Source organism: Pongo pygmaeus, chromosome 13 (genome assembly GCF_028885625.2).
Source record: "Pongo pygmaeus isolate AG05252 chromosome 13, NHGRI_mPonPyg2-v2.0_pri, whole genome shotgun sequence".
Classification (NCBI taxonomy): Eukaryota; Metazoa; Chordata; class Mammalia; order Primates; family Hominidae; genus Pongo; species Pongo pygmaeus.
The window spans coordinates 98251016-98265164 of NC_072386.2; the positions used below are offsets into that span (position 1 = coordinate 98251016).

At 44.8% G+C, this 14149-nt stretch overlaps 1 long non-coding RNA gene across 1 annotated transcript in view; it reads left to right on the forward strand.

Annotated features, from left to right (window-relative positions):
- LOC134737922 (uncharacterized) overlaps positions 1 to 3770 on the forward strand; it is a 74425-nt gene extending 70655 nt beyond the window's left edge. The window contains exon 4 of the long non-coding RNA XR_010123357.1: positions 1186 to 3770. This is a non-coding gene — a long non-coding RNA (uncharacterized LOC134737922). The remainder of the gene's footprint in view (positions 1 to 1185) is intronic.
- Positions 3771 to 14149: the final 10379 nt, after the last annotated feature.

Below are 14149 nucleotides of genomic sequence, written 5' to 3' on the forward strand. Positions count from 1 at the left end.
CAAATTTAATTTCAATAGTTTTGAGTCACCCCAGTTGGGAAATCTATTGGAACTCTATTTCACTATGACTTGCCAACAGCAAGTTTAAGACACACTTTAAAAAGACATTGACTACTCTAAAGGTGCTTCAACCAAGCCTGCTGCTATTTCTTTGGGGTCTGTACCACACCACACCTGGGTGAGAGGGTTTAGGCAGTCTTTCTTTCTCTCTTTTCTTTCCTTTTCTTTTTTCTTTTCTTTCTTCCTTCCTTCCTTCCTTTCTTTTTTTTCTTTCTTTCTCTTTCTCTTCCTTCCTTCCTTCATTTCTGCCTTCCTTCCTTCCCTCCTTTTCTTTTCTTTCTTTCTCTCTTCCTCTCTTTCTCTCTCTCTTTCCTTCCTTCCTTCCTTTTTTTTTTGAGGCAGGGTCTCACTCTGTCACTCAGACTGGAGTGTAAAAGGGAGAACTTCCTGTAACTGTTGTCAGACAGAAATTTGTTTGAATCTTATGTCTGCCACTTCCTAACCATCTGATCTGGAACAAATAATTTAACATTCTGGAGCCAAGGTTTCTGTAGTTTAAAATGGGGAGGGTGATTACCTGCCAAAATTATATGAAAGTTCCATGAGATGATGGTGATAAAGTTCTGAGCACAGTGCACTGCACCCAGTGCCGAGAGTCCAGTCAGCGTCCATGCTGCTATCTCTAACCTGGGTATACTAATGAGAGCAATGGTAGCTGCTCTAATGAACAAATCCAAAAGTTGCAGTGACCTTAAAGTAATAAAACACTATTTTTCACTCACCAAGCTGTTGATATGGATGTACCTGGTTGCCAGAAAACCTTTCACACGGTGAGTCAGAAACCCTGCCTCCTTCTTCCTGTGGCTTCTTTCTCACCTAAGATGTGAAAAGACAGGATGGAGAAGGGATACCTTGGACCAGGAGTGAGACACATCGCTTCTGTTCATTGGTGTAAAGTGGTCACATGACCACCCACGAGAAGCAAGAGGTGCTGGGAAATGTAATCACTGACATGGCAGCTACTTACCAGTGACAGTTCTACACTATGGAAGGGAAGCAGTTAGCTGTCTCCACCGTAGGAGGGGGAATTCTGAGGCAGGACTGGGATATGGGCCAAGGAGCTGGGTTTATAGTGGTGAAAACAACATGTCGGATTCACATTTCTTTCCTCTCTGTCTCTTCTAGAGCTCAATCCAGCAGATCCTGTCCCACTTGGAACCTGGCTATGAGTGAGAAAACATCTGTGGTTGGAAAATGGGGCTGGTGATTCAGGCCTGTTTGGGAAGAAGATGCTCTTGAATGTTTTGCTCAACAAACACCTCCCTTCTGCAAGGAGGTGAGAGGTCATCTGTCTGTCTACTTTGACACTTTCACCCACTGAACTTCAGGGCTTAAGACACCTTCCCCATAAACTGGAGTGAGCTCGGCACAAACTGTCCCTGAATTTGACCATAACTGACTCACCAAAGGTCTGAGTAGGGGAGAAGGCAAAAGCAGACAAACAGGCACTGAGGACTTTGCCATCCCAGACCTGTGTCATGTAAACAGGCTGTCTGCTTCACAGCCAAGGAATGAGCCCTGGATGTGGGTCGGAACTGGAGCCTTAACAGCTAATACCCAGAGCCTTTGACTGTGGACGACTGTGTTCAAAGGGGCAGGCTGCCCACTACTAGGGCACGGAGGAGAGGCAGGATGTGGGGAAAGAGTGTGGTTTTGGAATCAGACACAATTGGTCCCCGCCACTTACTCAGCCTTGTGACCTTGGATGAAAAAGTCTCTTATTCTTTCTAAGGCTCAGTTTCCCCAACTGTGAAACTGACCTAACACTATGGACTTCAAAAAGCTTTACAAGCAAAACAATTTATAAAACAATTTATTCAACAATTTATTCAGGCACTTAGCACAGTGCTAGCACATAGATATAAGTAATAGTTTTTTTCTCTGTTCCTTCTACGTGGAGGAGAGGCATCTGTTGTCTCTTCAAGTTAATTAATTTGAAAATATCCAATAGCAACCATTTCTTAAATTCCTCTTATGAGCCATTTAGTTTTGCAACAACTGCAAGATAGACAGTATTATTCCCATTTTACAGATATGGACATTGAGGCTCAGGGAGTACACCAGATATAGTGACTTTGATCTTCTCATTGCCATGACACTGAGGAGAGATAACAAAATCAAAAGGAACAGTTGGAGGAATAAATGTCAAATATAGGAGGCTGGAAGCATAGTCGCTAACCTCAGTCTAGCCTTGGATAATAGCATTTTCATCTTGCTACAGCAGTAGCAGACACCAGCTGGGTGCCCTCCCCCTATTTTATTCATTTGTATGTTCATTGAGCAATTTATCTATTGCTAATTCCTTAGCAAGCATTTACCGTGAGCTTCCTTTTATTATTACTATTATTATTATTCATTTTAGAGACAGGGCTATGCCATTATGTTGCCTAGGCTGGAGGGCAGTGGTTATTTAGAGGTGTGATGCCACTACTGATCAGCATGGGAGTTTTGACCTGATTCTTTTCTGACCTGGGCCCATTCGCCCCTCCTTAGGCAACCTGTGATGCCCCACTCCCAGGAAGTCACTGTATTGATGCTGAACTTAGTGTGGGCACTTCATGGGCACAGCACACTACAGCCCAGAAGTCCTGGGCTCAAATGATCCTTCCACCACAGCCTTTCCAGCAGCTGGGACTACAAGTACATGCCATTGTGCTCAGCTACTGTGAACTTCCTATGTCCTCAAATCCTGCTACTCAAAACATAATTCCTAAGCCAGAAGCATCAACATCACTGAGAGCTTATTAGAAATGCTGATTCTCAGGCCTAACCTCGGACCAACTGCACCAGAGAATCTGCATTTTAACAAGATCCCTGGGTGATTCACAGCATATATGAAAGATTGAAAATTGCTATCCTTGATGCTTTTCTTTTTTTTTTTTATTTTGAGATGGAGTCTCACTCTGTCACCAAGGCTAGAGTGCAATGGCATGATCTTGGCTCACTGCAACCTCCGCCTCCCGGTTCAAATGATTCTCCTGCCTCAGCCTCCCAAGTAGCTGGGATTACAGGCACGTGCCACCATGCCCAGCTAATTTTTGTATTTTTAGTAGAGATGGGGTTTCACCATGTTGGCCAGGCTGGTCTTGAACTCTCGACCTCAGGTGATTCACCTGCCTCGGCCTCCCAAAGTGCTGGGATTACAGGTGTGAACCACCACGCCTGGCCTCCTTGATGCTTTTCTATCTTGGTGAAATACTTATTGGGAGGACTCCCAGTACTGCTACCTTCCTTATTGTGAGTAGAAAAAAACTGAAAAGGCAAAGTGTTTTTTTCAATTCTCTCACTCAACAATCACCACTGAAGACTCCTGTGACCAACTCTGTGGGGATTTCTCCCCACCAACAAGCAGTCAGTTCTGTAGCAGACACCAGCTGGGTGCCCTCCAGTCCAATTCAGTTCTGATGTTACCTACCTGGAGGTAGTGTCAGATTCCACAGGTTGAGGGCTCAGTCCCACATGACCGCCCCCAACTTATGATACCAGTCAAAAGCCCCAGGTTGTTTTACTTGTGCTTCTGACTGACCGTCTATGTCTGGGATCCCCTGAACCCCTTTTTGTGTATGATTAATTTGCTGGAGCAGAGCTTATAGAACTCAAGGAAACAACGTTTACTGGTTTATAATTGTATTAGTTCGTTTTCATGCTGCTAATGAAGACATATCTGAGACTTGGTAATCTATAAAGGAAAGAGGTTTAATGGACTCACAGTTCAGTTCCACATGGCTGGGGAGGTGTCACAATCATGGCAGAAAGTGAAGGGGAAGGAAGACATGTCTTGCATGGTGGCAGGCAAGAGAGACAGCATGTGCAGGGGAACTGCCCTTTATAAAACCATCAGCTCTCCTGGGACTTATTCACTATCATGAGAACAGAATGGGAAAAACCAGCCCCCATGATTCAATTACCTCCCACCAGGTCCCTCCCATGAAATGTGGGGATTATTACAAAGTGAGATTTGGGTGGTGACACAGCCCAACCATATCAGTTATAATGGGTATTACAAAGGATACGGATGAAGAGATGCATAGGTCAAGACATGGGGTAAAGGACACGGAGCTTCCATGCCCTCTCTGAGTATACCACCCTCCAGGAACCTCCATGCGTTCAGCTATCCAGAAGCTCTCTGAACTCCGCCCTTTTAGATTTTTATGGAGGCTTTATTATGTAGGCATGATCGATTGATTAAACCATTGGCCATTGGTGATCAACTTGACCTTTGGCCCTTCTCCTCACCCCAGAGGTTGTGGGTGGGGCTGAAAGTCCCAACCCTCTAATCATGTCTTGGTGACTAGCCCTCATTCTAAAGTTACCTAGGGCCTGCAAGCCATCAGTCAACTCATTAGCATACAAAAACACATCGCTTTGCAGATTCCAAGGATTTTAGGAGTTGTATGCCAGTAACAGGATGGAAGATTAAATATATATTTTACAATATTACATTAATCCACACAAGAAACAATGGGGCACCTCTAGACCACAATTTTTTTTTTCTTCACTTCAGTGCACCTGTGATCATCTAGACGAGGGATGTCCAATCTTTTGGCTTCTCTGGGCCACATTGGAAGAAGAAAAATTGTCTTGGGCCTCACATAAAACACACTAACAGTAATGATAGCTGATGGGCTAAAAAAATATTTTTTTGCAAAAAAAATCTCGTAATGTTTTAGGAAAGTTTATGAATTTGTGTTGGGCTGCATTCAAAGCCATCTTAGGCTGCATGCGGCCCATGGGCCCCAAGTTGGAAAAGCTTGGTCTAGAGCCTGGGTGACCACTCCTTCCTAGCTGTGCATATGTGGTATACACCTCTAGACTTTAACAGAATGGAAAGTAAAGCAAAGAAGGCTTCGATCTTAGAAAGTGTTTAGGGTCCCTAATCTCCTCATCAGCTGCACCCTACTTGTGCTCCTGGGGATTCAGTGGGAGGCAGAGAGGCAGTGCCTGAGCCCTGAGACATCTATACATGGTGTCCAATGTATTTCTTGTTGTATCATGATAGCACCATGATTAACCCATAGTTAACCTTAGCATCACAGTGATTATGTGACCTTGGGGTAGCTCTGCCTCATCTAACCAGTCCAGGCACCACTTGTGGGGATTCCAGAGTCATTAAATATGGAAAATGGGAAAAGCTATGAATTACTTCCTGCCTCATTTGGAAGAAGCTGGCTATTTAATAGGCAGCAATTCAAGATTCAGCAGAGGAGACGGGGCCTGGCATGCATTAACTGTGTTCCCATGAACACGCGGGAGACCTTGCCATTATTTACAATTACGGAGCATCTGCTGCATGCCACGCAGCAGAAGGAGCTATGGCACATCACCTTGTTTCATTCTTATGATATCTTCAGGTAGGCAGCATGATTTCCATTTTCAGAAGAGGTAACTGAGGCTCAGAGAGACCATGTGACTTGCGCATGTCACATAGACAATCAATGGTAGTGCAGGGCTACATCCATGCATTTTTCAAAACTTGGCATGGGGATTTTAATAAGAGAAATCATGCATTTTTTTTACAATTAGAATGGGAATTTACATTCAAATAAAGGACACTTTCATTAATGGGGTTTGGGAATGTAGGATGTTATTCTCCTGCTACTTCCAAAGCAACTGCAGGAGAAGGTGTAGGAGGATGAGCTAAGTTAGTCAAGAATGGGTGCAGAGACAGTCTTGGATATGTTCCACTCCTGTTACTGATATATCACAGCCATCCTGCTCCTTGACTTCCCCACTTCAGCTTGAAAGAGCTCACCATGGACCAAGAAGGTGGCAGGTCCTGGATGAAATGCACTGCCTTAGCGTTTGTGTTTCCTCCAGCTTTCAGGACCATGAGTATCAGTTGCAGAGCATGTCTCCACCGATTTCCTGGCATTTGGCATAGGCAGCCCAAACAACCACTAGGGAGGCTTTGTTGCTGCCAGGGTTTTGAGCTGGGTTCTGCCACCCTCAGGAGCCCGGTTTGGAAGCTTGGAGCCTCACGTAGGACAAAAGTCATTCTGTGGCCCTAAGCTTCGGAGGGAAGTGTTGACATCTTGCTAATTAACACAAAAGAGGTGTTGCTCTCTATACATTCTTCCTTTGGAAGCAGAGAGTGGAGTCAATGTAAATTGAAATTTAGATTGGGATCTCCACTCCTCCTTTGATTAGCTCGGTGATTTTTGTCAAAGTCAAGCAACCTCTCTGAGTCTCAGGTGACTTCATTTGTTCAGTGGAATGTTCACATGAGAGATGCTGTCAATGTCTTAGTACAGGCCTTAACTCCAAATGGGCATTCAATAAATAATTGCAGTTATTATCCCGTTTTGCTACATGAAGTTTACTGAAATATAAACACATTATATTCATTACAACATTTTCAGTCGTAAGTAACAAAACTCAGCTTAAAACTAACCTAAACATAAACTAATAAATAAAATTTTATTTACTCAGCAAGACCAACTTTAGGTGCAGCTGGATTCAGGGATTCCAACAGTGACATCAGGGCCCAGCTCTTAGTTCAGAGTCCCTGTAGGTATTGGCTGTATCCTATAGACAGGCTGTGTCCACCCACAGCTCCAGATTCACATGTTTTCCAGCTTATTAATTCCCAATGCCCATTTATTATCAATCCAGGGAAGATTTTGATTGGCCTTGCTTAGATTACACAATTTACACCTGGACCAATCATTGTTGCTAGAGGCATAGAGCACTGAGATTGGCTAATCTGGAGTCACATGACCAACTCTGTGATGAGGAAGGGGATGTTGGTAGATGTTCCCAGCTCAGCTGGGAAGACACAGACTGGAGACGAGCAGTTCTTCAATGGCGTTAAGGTTGCTAGGCAGAAGAAAACAAAGCAGTATCTACCTCAAGAGCCTTAGAGAAAGAGGTGTTTGCTCCTGACTCTTCCCTAGGTCTCCCTATGAGTCAGTCCTAGTCCAAGTAAATTTGTTTCTAAAGTCATTAAAGAGAATTCTGTTGGCTTAGAAATACATATAGCTTCCATCAAAGTAAAATAATTTGCAGAAGAGTTGCTGTTGAGCTGTGTGAATCTGAATTGTAAGTAGGACCCCCAGGCAAAGTCTGTGACTTTGGCTTAAAACACATGGAACTCAGGGCAAAATTTCACTCAGCCAGCTGGGTGTCACATGGATGTCTCCTGCTTCAGTTGCTTTAAGACCAATGCCATGCACATCAGTATCGAAGGGCACATGGGAACTGTTCTGCCAGTATTCTGAATGCCCCCTTTATTTCCCCCCCCGCCCAAACTTTTCCAAAGCAGTAACAGCCAAACACCCAAAGCCTACCTTATGTCACACGGATAGTTCTTTGACTCTGTAAGCTACAAACTTGCCAGCTCTTTCTTGGCAAACATTTGCACATTGTGCTAGCTTGAGGTTGAGAAGGTCAGGATTTGCCTTTGCAAACTGATAAGGATATTTCTGTTTCGATCCCTGTCAGTCCTTTGCAGTGGTAAGAACCACAGTTTTCCTTGTGAGCTTTTTTTCTAGTAGTTATTTTATTTGTTTCACAAATACTTGTTGAACACCTGTTTTGTGTAACAGGCTGTGTTAGAAGACGAAGCCCACACATGTGAGCCAGATGTGAGCTGTCCTTCATCTCCTTGCTCTACTTCTTCAGGCCCTCCTCCCTTTTCCCACCCCTGCCAATGTAGAGAAGGCTTCCAGCACCTCTCTTTACTCAAGAGTTCTAAAGGGAGATGGAGGAAGGAGATTACTTTGCACACCTTAGCAAACAATTTACAACATTCCCCTGCAACATTTTCATCATTCAAGGTTGGTTCTAGGACATGGCCATGTGCTAGATTCATGAGTTTCCTGCTTTCCCTTTTCCTCAGCCTTGCTGGCCTCAGTTTCTTCCATTATAGTATCCACTTCCCTCCCCCATTCCCACATATTCGGCACTCTTTTTTATGAAGTAGATCAATTAATCTATACCCGAGCTTCTACCTCCATTCTTATATATGCAAAAGGCATCGTAATGGTTAGAAGACTAAAGGACCCCCCAGTTTCCAGAATGTATGCTCCTTATAAAGCAATGTTAATGTGATAGTTATCAGGCCCCATTTAGCACCCAAAGGGCATGGCAGCATTGCTCAAATGTGGACTGAAAATCTCTGCTCCAAGATGCTGGTTAAGAATTAAAATTCTCGGCCAGGCGCAGTGGCTCACACCTATAATCCTAGCACTTTGGGAGGCCAAGGCGGGGGGATCATTTGATGTCAGGAGTTGGAGACCAGCCTGGCCAACATGGTGAAACCCCGTCTCTACTAAAAATACAAAAATTAGCCAGGCATGGTGGCTCACGCCTGTAGTCTCAGCTACTCAGGAGGCTGAGACACAAGAATCTCTTGAACCTGGTGAGAGGCGACAGCATGCTGGCAGTCCTCGCAGCCCTTGCTCGCTCTTGGCGCCTCCTCTGCCTGGGCTCCCACTTTGGCGGCACTTGAGGAGACCTTCAGCCTGCCACTGCACTGTGGGAGCCCCTTTCTGGGCTGGCCAAGGCCGGAGCCGGCTCCCTCAGCTTGCGGGGAGGTGTGGAGGGAGAGGCGCGGGCGGGAACCAGGGCTGCGCACGGTGCTTGCGGGCCAGCGCAGTTCTGGGTGGGCGTAGGCTCAGCGCGCCCCGCACTCGGAGTGGTCGGCCGGTCCTGCCAGCCCCGGGAAGTGAGGGGCTTAGCACCCAGGCCAGCAGCTGCGGAGGGTGCTCCAGGTCCGCCAGCAGTGCTGGCCCACCGGCACTGGGCTCGATTTCTCGCCGGGCCTTAGCTGCCTCCCCGCAGGGCAGGGCTTGGGACCTGCAGCCCGCCATGCCTGAGTCTCCCCCCCAACCCCCCTCGCGCCGTGGGCTCCTGCGCGGCCTCAGCCTCCTCGACGAGCGCCTCCCCCTGCTCCATGGCGCCGGGTCCCATGGACTGCCCAAGGGCTGAGGAGTGCGGGCACTCGGCGCGGGACTGGCAGGCAGCTCCACCTGCGGCGCCGGTGCGAGATCCACAGGGTGAAGCCAGCTGGGCTCCTGAGTCTGGTAGGGACTGGGAGAATCTTTATGTCTAGCTAGGGGATTGTAAGTACACCAATCGCCACTCTGTAGCTAGCTCAAGGTTTGTAAACACACCAATCAGCACTGTGTCTGGCTCAGGGTTTGTAAATGCACCAATCTGGTGGGGACTTGGAGAACCTTTGTGTCCACACTCTGTATCTAGCTAATCTAGTGGGGACGTGGAGAACTTTTGTGTCTAGCTCAGGGATTGTAAACGCACCAGTCAGCACCCTGTCAAAACGGATCAGTCAGCTCTCTGTAAAATGCACCAATCGGCTCTCTGTAAAATGGACCAATCAGCAGGATGGGGGGGGGGGAGGCGGGCAGATAAGAGAATAAAACCAGGCTGCCCGAGCCAACATTGGCAACCCACTGGGGTCCCTTTCTATGCTGTGGGAGCTTTGTTCTTTCGCTCTTTGCAAGAAATCTTGCTGCCGCTTACTCTTTGGGGCCACGTTGTCTTCATGAGCTGGAACACTCACGGCAAAGGTCTGCAGCTTCACTCCAGAGCCAGCGAGACCACGAACCCACCAGAAGGAAGAAACTCGGAAGGCATCCGAACATCAGAAGGAACAAACTCCGGACACGCCCCGTTTAAGAACAGTAACACTCACGGCGGGGGTCCACGGCTTCATTCTTGAAGTCTGTGAGACCAAGAACCCACCAATTCCGGACACACTGGGAGGTGGAGGTTGCAGTGAGCAGAGCACACCACTGCACTCCAGCGTGGGCAACAGAGTGAGACTCTGTCTCCAAAAAAAAAAGAAAAAAGAAAATAATTAAAATTTTGGAGCCCTATCCCAGGTAAACAGAATGGGAATCTCTTTGGGGAGCAGTACTTGTTCTCAACTCTGTTGGGCTATAGGATTCACCTGGAGAGCTTTTGTCTTTTCGTTTTGTTTTTCGATTGTCCCCAAGTGATTGAAATATGGAGCCAGGATTGCCAGTCTTTGGATTAGAGGCACCTGCATTTTTACAAGCATCTCAGTGACTTACCCAGCTAATGTTTGCATTATAGAAGTTTAGAGGATAAAACATAGCTTTTTTCTGGAGTTCGGGGAAGGTGGAGTGAGGAGAAAACTTCCTAGAGGAGGTGAGTGGTTTTGTGGGTGAAATTGGGAAAAGTGAGTGGGGTTTCATTAGTTGTGGGGAAAGGGGAACATGGACAGTTTAAATCATCACGTGTTAATAAATTCTAGGGTATTTAAAACAGAGCTAGTGGTAGCCCAGCTTTGAAAGTAGATCCAACTCTAAAATGACATTGTTATTTGCCTGTAAGCTTTTAAAATACTTCTTGTCCTTCCCATGATCATACACCCTTTTCCCGCCTCCTAAGGAGACAAATTCACAGGTACAGTCACTAAGGGTCGTGGATTTTTCTAAAACTTCTGCCCCACTGATGTAGTAAGTCATGAAAATATTCCAGCCATCCCAATATTTAAATCTTCAAATTCCATTTCCAAGATGACCTCTGGCATTTGAAAGTGACACAAAGGTCTGTTGACAACAGCAAGTTTCAGCTGAGCGTTTAAATAATAAGGCCTTCACTTCCCAGGTGGCCAATAACACCAGCTCTCATCAAAGTGTGCTGGGACAGGCATGCGCACCTCACCAAGCCAGCTGAGGCCAAGCCTGATAACAATCAGTCAATACTGAGATCAGGCCGCTGATTGCTTTTCTCAGCTTAATGCTGTTTGTTTAACTAACACCAGTGAGAGTCCTTATTAAGGGCTGTTAACACTCTGGTGTTTGTTGAGCTTGCCAAAGTGATAAGTGATGCTGTGTTTACTCTCTTGTTCTCAAGGCTGATGGAGAAGCCTAAAACACAGTTTTGAAGTGCTTTGCTCTAATGAAGATACTAGTGAGTTCCACAAATAAGCCAATGGTTTGAGAACAGAGTCACGAAGGCTAAAAAAAAGTTTGCAAATGTTTGTTGGCTTGTAATGGATTTGCTTGATGATAACCACAAAGCATACACACACGCGCGCACACACACACTACCCACTCATACACACACATTTCACTGTGTCTAAATACATCTAAGATCTGTGCTCTTTTACTCTCAGCTCTGTACAATGCAAGTGCTTTCTTTGCCAAACATGTGAATGAATTGTGTGTGCTTGTGTTCAGAAGGAGAGAAAACATCAGATGGCCGGAGACCTAGAGTGAGTGAGGGACTGCTTTCCCCAAAGTGTTGCCGTCTAACATAAGCAAATGCTGGCTTTCTGGAGAGCTAGCTTTCTTCAGGACTCTTATCCACTGTGACTCCAGTGGATTTTGGGGAGGGGGGAGGGGTCTCTACTATTGAAAGAAAGGAAAAGAAGCAGGAGGAAGAGGAGGAGAGAAGCAGGAATGTGAGGAAGAAAAGGAAAGAAAGAAGAAAGGAAAAGGAGGTAGGGAAGGGAGGGAGGCAGGAAGGCAAGAAAGGAGTAAGAAAAGACCATCATTCTAATTTAAGCCCCTCATTTTAAAATAGAAAAACTGAGTTTCGGAGAGAGAAAATTTCTTATCCGAAGTTGCATAACAAATCGTAAATAGAGGAAACAATGGTCTGCAAAGTCCAGGTTTTTTTTATTTTCAATCCTTTTTTTTTTTTTTTTTTGCTACACTTTGCTGTGTAGCAAACATATGTTGAGAAAACATGTTGCTGGTGGGAGCTATTTCCATATTTCACCTGTTTTGACGTTGGCAGTGAATAGCTAGTCCTTAGGGAAGCTTTTCTTTCAAAGGGAGGTAAAACTGTTTTTAAATATTGAGCAGGAAAAGCTGTCACAGATTTCAGATATACTATGGAAGAGGTTTTAAATAAAGACAAGTGTGTACGTGTTGAATTTTAATCGTGAAATGTAGCATTCTTGAAATGCTTTTTTTCCTTTTTATCATCATAGTTCTGAACTATTTAAAGAACATTAAATGATACTAATTTAGGTTGGAAAGTGGAAAAAGCTACAATCACTTCTCAGTAAACTAGGATCGGGGACTGGAGTAGAAAACTACAGAATATTGGTCGAGGGAACTCACAAAAATAAAAACATAGCAGAGACTTAAACAGTCATCACCGCTCACCACCCACAGAGGCTTCCTAATAGCTGGTTAACTTAAGTGAGAGACTTCCCTAAGACAGGAGTAAATTTTGGGACTGGGCCTCTTGGAGAGGGACAAGGGGGAAAATCCTAACAGACAAAGCTCTGGGCTCCATCCCAAGCTTCCCTAGAACTGTTCCACTTTAATCTTCTCATATTTTGAAATATTTACTATGTATTAGGGACTTTTCCAAACATTATACACGTGCTAATTTATTTAATCTTTACAACCCTGTGAGGTTGACATTGTTATTATCGTCAAGATCAAACGGCTAATAAATTGTAGAGCTGGAATTGAGACCAAGGCAATTCAATTCTGAGTGTATGTCCTCAACTGCATGCCACACTCACTCTGAAATTTGCAAGGATCATCTGGAGGCAACGCTGTAGACTCAGGGCATGCACGAACGGCCATCTACATCACTTCATGGTGCTGTGCATGTTGGACAGCAGATTATGCCCTTTAGCCGTGGGATGTGGCACTAGGGTAGCAGTGGGCATGGTGTTTCCTTCTCCTTGAAATTCTTTTCTTTGGCTGGGCGCGGTGGCTAACACCTGTAATCCCAACACTTTGAGAAGCCAAGGCTGGTAGCATTGCTTGAGCTTAGGAGTTTGAGACAAGCCCGGGCAACATAGCAAGACCTAGTCTCTACTAAAAATAAAAATAAAATCAGCCAGGCATGGAGGTGCACACCTGTAGTGTCTCAGCTACTCAGAAGGCTGAGGTGGGAGGATCGCTTGAACCCGGAAGATGGAGACAAAAATGAGCTGTGATCACACTGCTACACTCCAACCTGGGAGACAGAGCAAGACCCAGTCTCAAAAAAAAAAAAAAAAATTTTATTTTTTTTTGGTTAATTCTTGCTCCTGAGCCTTGACCATGGTGTATTTGGGAAGTAAGAAGAAAAGGAGTGTTCAGAGAGGTTGTTGATAAGCCCATTCTCAGCAAATTCCTCCAGACTCTTCAGCAGATGTTGCAGTTTGAGTTAGATGGTTAGGTTATGAGATGCCTGATTTCTGCTGTTTATCAGCTTTGAACTTTGTGGGTGATGTTTTTCTCTGAGCTGAATCTTGGTAGGGTATACAAACATTGACTTCCTGAGTATGTAAACCTCGTTAAACTTTTCAAACCAGGAATATAATAATTGAAAAATCTGTTTTACTCTGCTATAATCATACATTTCAGGAAATTTAGGAGCCAACAGAGAAAGATACTTCAGAATGGGAACAGATGTCAACCTTTTGCATTTTAAGAGTAGTGACATAAAATGTTCATTTTACTCTGGAAACTAGCCCACAATGGGTGCTCAGTTAATGTTAGAATTAAAAAAAATTAATAGTCAACAAACTCAAGTATTTCTGAAGGTTTTGATTGGCCACTGACTTTAAGGACTATGTTGATCACCCCAGCTATTTGCAATAAACAAAAACAAAGAATGAAAAACAAATCTTAATAACAATGTCCTCAGATTCTTAGCATTTCCATTTGTCTACTGTTTATTTTTTTTCAAACTTATCATTTGTGATAATATAAGACACTCCACAGACAAGTGGCTTGGTATTCAAGGCCCTCACTGTTTGATTTGCAACTGGCCTTACATCCGTTTTACATCTATTTAGTTAAAACTATGTTGCCTGAAAATAACAGAAAATCCCACCAACAGTGGAACAAACAATTAAGGAATGTATTTGTCTCATGCAACAGGAAGTTCAAGGTAGACAGTTTAGGGCTAGTATGGCAGCGTGTATACGCCACCAGCAACCCTGCTTCCTTTTATTTTCCTGCTCTGCCATTCACAGACTATAACTTTCTTCACAGAAGATGAGATGGCTCCTGCACTTCCAGGCATGGCTTCCGCCTGGGCTAAAATAAAGGTGAAGAGTGATGAGTAAAGGGCTTTCTCATAGCAGGGCTTTGGGAAAGAGTGTCCTGGACAAGAACTTCCGCCAGATCTCATTGGCCAGAGT